Source organism: Halichoeres trimaculatus, unplaced genomic scaffold (genome assembly GCF_033239565.1).
Source record: "Halichoeres trimaculatus isolate MK-OKI-2021-1 unplaced genomic scaffold, fHalTri1.1 fHalTri1_scaffold_15, whole genome shotgun sequence".
Taxonomy (NCBI): Eukaryota; Metazoa; Chordata; class Actinopteri; order Labriformes; family Labridae; genus Halichoeres; species Halichoeres trimaculatus.
In genome coordinates this window covers 21850515-21856514 of record NW_027437193.1, presented here as the reverse complement: position 1 = coordinate 21856514, position 6000 = coordinate 21850515, and positions in this window count along the sequence as shown.

Sequence of the window (6000 nt, the reverse complement as noted above, 5' to 3'; positions counted from 1 at the left end):
TCTCATCCACAATAAAATGCAAAAAATTGATGCAAACATGTCTCCAGGACCTGGCTTGATTATAATTAGCATGATATGTGTTGTTAATGAGGCCTTGAGACAGAGCAGATAGCTGGGTCAAATGATTCACATTCCTGGTGCAATTAGTGGTTGCGATCCATTCCTGGTTAATTCCCCCTCAACGCCCTTGGAGCATGTTTTCCGAATGAACTGATTGTGACTTAGCCAGGCTTATGGTTGACACCTTATTTTCATTAACCTGCTGTGCATGTACATTTGGCACTTTAAAGAAGGCGTATGCCTGTTTGTGATCTGTTGCTATGCAGCACTGTATGTAAAATGTATTGTGTTAAATTTATTGTGTTAAAGTGAAGAATAAATTAAAATCTTAAAAAAAAAGAAAAAAAAAAGTTTTTTTAATGGGTAAAAACCAACGAGGCAAGTATCTGTGTTTTGCTTCCCTTTTTCATGATGGAAATCAAGCTTGAGAAAACAGTTTGATCAGAATTTATTTCAGTCTTTCAACTTGACCTGTGTTTCATCTGTTATAATTCACAGGCTTTATGTGTGCTACAGCCTCCTGGCTGTGGGGGGAGCTCTAAATGTTCTGGTTTCACTTTCATGTCATCTGTCCTGTCAGTCACCATATACGTTGCTTTAATATGAAGCTTGTACACATTTCTCCTTTTGACTCCAAACTCCTTGTAAACTTAATTGTAGCATAATTAAAGTTTATTTTACACAGGCTAATTCTGTTGTTATTTTTGTTTTGTTTCAGTGATCTGTACCTCATTAACTCCAAGCATTTACTTCTTTACTAAAGAGGAGAATTATTTTTCCTTGACCTTAAATGCCCAATTTGTTATTCCCTTATTCCCCATTGTTAAGCTTTCTTCCACCCAATGAATAAACAGGCACTGAAGGTAAGAAAGGAAAGCTGTTTTATAAAGACTTACTGCAGATTTTCTAACTGGACTCTTTGTTTCTCTCTGTGTTTCAGTTGTGGTGTGCGTGCTGAGTTATTGCTAATACTTCTGGTGAATGAGGTTGTAGTTTCTGATACAGCTGTGATTTATTGTATGACATAGCTGGGACCAACCATAGTCTCTAAACGGTTTTATGAACTCAAGCATTTATTCAGTGATATTAACCTTGTGATTGTTCATTATCTTTAAACCTACTCAGTCTGTCTGGTTGTATGGTCATAAAAGAGTTAGATTTATATGTATCCTGTTCAAAAACAAAAATGAAAATAAAATAAATTAAATTAATTGAGTTACATAACCATATGCAAGCAATATGGAGAGAAATGACATCATTCATGTCACTTGGTCAATAGTACAAGCATGTATAATGAAGAAGACACTAATAGATGTCCAACAGAAATATTGATATAACTCTAAATCAATTCTACCACAGGGAGAAAATGTGATTTTGTTTTAAATCAATACAGCCTCCCACAGTGAGGATGACAATCAATATCCATTTCTCTTCTAGTTGTTCAAATCGGCAATAATTGATTATCTTCTGTGACAAGGGAGGATAATTAGCTGTAAATAATGTTATGAAGTTTGAATGATGACCCTGGCTGCCAGTAACAAAGAAGCGTTGTATTCACACATCTGGTAGACACAGAGAAACATCAGCTTTCATGTGATGTGTTTGACCCCGTGGCTGCTGAAAATTTTGTCAGATAGTTCCCTATCTGACACCTGGTGCTTCCAGCCCAGCTCAGCTCTAAATCTCGAGCCAGACTCTTTTCCTCTGTTGTGCCCAAATGGTGGAATGAAGTACCAACCTCTACACAATCCACAGAGTCCCTTTCTACTTTTAAGAAATGTCTGAAGACTCATCTGTTCAGGGAACACTTAAGCACTTAAGCTGACCCTTCTCTTTGTCCTCAGGGGTAGAATGAGGGGCCGTTTACACGACAGTGGTTTTAGGGTGACACGCAAAAGTTTTATTGCATTTCAGCCTTGTGTGTACTTGTAAATGGCGTTTCAGTTGACCTAAAATGCAAACTTTTGAAAAAAGTCTCCAGGGTTGTATTTTTCTGAAACGCTACCGACACCGTTGCCTTGTAAACCGGAGTTTTCAGTGGAAAAGCTGACATCACACTCTGCTTCATGTGAGCGCAAACAACAGGGCAACAGTACCATTGTTACGATCACCATAAAGTACCGTGTCTTGCTTGTGCTGCTCAATCTACTGTATCTGCCGACTGTCTTTATACAAAATGTGCATCTGTTGCTCCACTTCTGTACTTAGTATTCCCCAATGCACCAGATGATCGGCTCAACTCTACTTCAGTGGAGATCTTCCAAAAGCGGCTTCTGGACAAGACAGTTATAGCACCACCTGCAGACCTTGCATGCTCACTACAGCGTTTCCGTGTAAACACATTTTTTTTCACTGCGTTTCAGCGTTTTCAAATGAAACGTTGTACAAACGGGGCCTGAGTCAGAGGGTCTCAGACTGAGCTCTTGGTGAATATTTAGCACTGATCATTAAATGTTGTTGATGGTTGAACTATATTGTTGCAATAGTTAATTGTGGTTAGTTATAGCTGTGTTATTCTACATGGGGAAAAAAAAACTAATGTTAATGCCTTGCATTGATCCACCTTTGAGTGCCCAGACCTTCTTTAAACCAGCAGCCCATTCAAAACTGGGCTATTAAAGGAGAGACACTGAGTGAAGTGCCTCAAATTTGTTGTCCTGGAATGTGTCAATGGAGCTATATCTTGGGGCAGATGCCAGTTACAATCTGTCCAACCAATTACACAATAACAATGGGCTGGGCAACTGATGTGGAGATTCACTAACTATGCTATGAGCCTTGATTGCTAAAATGTCAATGCAAATGTTGTCAATGGATGCAGCACAAAACACAGTGAGGAAAAAAAACCCTCACCTTTGCTCAAGCAGAGCAGAAAACCAATCCCAATCCATCTCACTGTTTTACTGTATTGAGCCAGTGCTGAAAGAAAAAGCTGAGTAGATTGTCAGAGTTTACAGGTATTGCTTGGTACTTTGTTTTGTTTGTCTACAAAAGAACTTGAAATACTTTCATTGACTGCGGACGGTAAAGGTGAAGGCAGAAGTGATGGCTGCCTCACAGTGGGGATCTGCAGAGGGAATATGTCTCTACGTCTTTGTCTCTCTTTTTGCTGAAAGCAGAGTGTTCAACTTACATGGCGTACAATATACCTGTAAATGGGACCAAGAATGACGTGCTTCGGTGGACCAGTCTGTTCTTTGTCTGAGCCTTGCTGATCATTAAAGGTTACTTTTGTTCAACCCTAGAGATACAGCTCGGGGGTCAGCCAAAGAGCCACCATGATTACATGACATTACTATCAGCACTGCATTGGCTGGAAAAGAGCATCATCACCGGATGTACCATTCTATTAACCTTGTTATACTTGCCCACGGACACACTGATGGAATAAGCACAGGTCAGTTTTAAAGTCGAGAGTCTTACAGCCTCTTACCAGGACAATTATGGACGATTTAATGATGGTAGGATCCGTAACAGACTGCAGTTGATCTTTTAAAATCCTGAGGAAGTCGTGAACTGGTTGTTACAAAAGCTTCACAGGCCAGTCACGCTTACTGGCACTTAATCTCCTTGGGAATACAGGACTAGACAGGAGGAGATAAATTAGTCTAACAGTTGCCTCTGAGGAGGCGTTAAGAAAGCTTTGGATTAGACAAGGTGATCCGTGAACTACGCAAACTACTTTGACGGAAGAAGGAACTGTTCTGGCTGCTCTAGCTGGGTCATCCCAGCGTCACTGGTGTTGTGTCCAAGTTGCACCATAAGGTGTGTTAAAGCATTTGCATCCGCGGCTTAAGTCGGTCCACCACTTTGAGCCAAATGTCCTGAGTCAACAGTCAGTGCTTTTATCCTTGCCAAACATGCTGCAGATTAAAGAGGACGTTTCTCACTACATCATGGCGTATTTCTAGGTTTGTATGAATCATAAATAAGTGCCACATTTGCCCTCAAAGCCATCAAACTGTGTGAGTACTAAGGGCCATTTTACCCCATGGGGCCATACTTTGACATGCACAGCTTCTATTTTATTTTCTTCTTTTTGTTTTGTGGAACAACATTGATACTAAACATGCTTCAGCTGTTGCACCAAACAGTATTTTTTCTTCCTTTCCAGGGCTTTGTCATTACACTTTGAGTTCTCCATTCTAATCTCTGTTAACTGACCTAGTAAACAGCTGGCTTGTGATCCAAGAGGAATGCTACACAATGTGACCCCCTGCTGTTTAATGGCCCCACTTTTACGTAGAGAAGCTGTTATTGCCAGATTCTTGGAGACTTCTCCACCCTAAATCTGTCTGTGCGTTTTGTGGTGTTGGAGATGTCAGGGGAGGAGACATAACCCCCTGACAGGACTCCTCTGGACTGACCTGTAGCTGTTAGTGCAGCCTGGCATTAACTAGATAGGAGCAGAGTGCACTCTTTTCCTCCCCCGGTGAATCATACATTCCTGATGTTGGAGGTCAGAATTGAGGGAGGACCACAGCTCCAGACTCACTGATGATTGCCTGAAATATTGCTGCTCTTGATTGGGTGATTTTTCTCTCACAGGCTAGTGAAGGTTTTCTGTAAGTGATCTTTCTCCTGAGACGTGTATTCATTGCCTGAAAGGTCACGACTGAGCTCCTGCCAAGTGACATGAGGAAGAAAGTGAACAAGGTCAAAAGCCTGTGGCCAGGTGCCAAAGGAAATACAGGTTTCAGGGGGAATGAGTGTGGTACCTGAGATGGAAAGTTAATCACACAGGGAAATTTATACCCTGTCTTCCCCCCTGCAACTTTCTTTGCTCATATTTTGTCCTGTCTGAAGCTTTCTTCTCTGCCGTGTCTCTGGTTACTGGATGAAAACACATGAGGCCCTAAAGAGGGGCTCAGGGACTCAGTTACCTCCATAACATTGTGCATATGAAATGTTTATGTTTTATTAGCACAGTAACTCTTTCTTATCTCTTGATTGCCTTATCTTTTATTCACCTTTGGAATTCAAACCTTTCTCTGACAAATTACCTCATCAGTGATAGCACACAGCTTGACTATCCTCCGTGCACCTCTTCATCTCAGATACTGAACAACATGTGGCATAAGAAGATAAAGAGCCTGACTGGTGAGAGGTTGCTGTGCTGTCAGTAAATAGCTGCCAGTGCCAGGTGAACATATGGAGAGCATCAGAGCACGCTGCTCACCATGTTTGATGAAGTCAATGTTTGTGTTCTGTCAGCAGTATATTCTTCTTGGCCCTTTTCCCATGGGGCTCCTTCAGACACATATGGAGGTAATTTGTTCAAATTCTTCTGCAGAGAAAGAAGTAAGAGGGGGAGAAAATGGCCTTGGGATTTTGGGGTTGGAAATCAGTTTGATAGGCTGGGTGAGGGTTTATGTCTTTGGGGGTACAGGGAATGAGGGGATTTTGTGAGAAAAGGGTCAAATGTTGTGTTTAGGGATTTAGATTGCAACATAACTGTGACATCATATAGAAAACAATGGGGGAAGTCTGGCACTAAAGTAGAGCTTTAAATCCTGATTTACATCCTCAATAAGTGCTGGATAAAACAAATGACATGCTGTTCTTTTCGCTGTTCCTTCTCCCTTTCTTTGTTTAAAAAATACTTGTGGAATAATTCAAAAGAGAGACCTCCTTGTAAAAATCGAATGTCAAAACAGAACCTTGAAAAAGCAAGAATATTTCTTGCAACATTGTCACATGACAAATTATGCAAGAGGTTGCAAGAGTTATCTTGAGCAAATACTATTTAAGATTTTTATCTTGATTTGGGATGCCCCACAGTGACCGATTGTAACATAAGAGAATTGAATTTCAACGAACTGACAAGAAAAATTCAAATTAAGCACAATTTATTGAACACAGCTAAACACTGGATCACAGAATCTGGTTTGACAAATGTGGCTAACATTAGCAGATCTAGCAGCACCTTCCTTTGGTCGT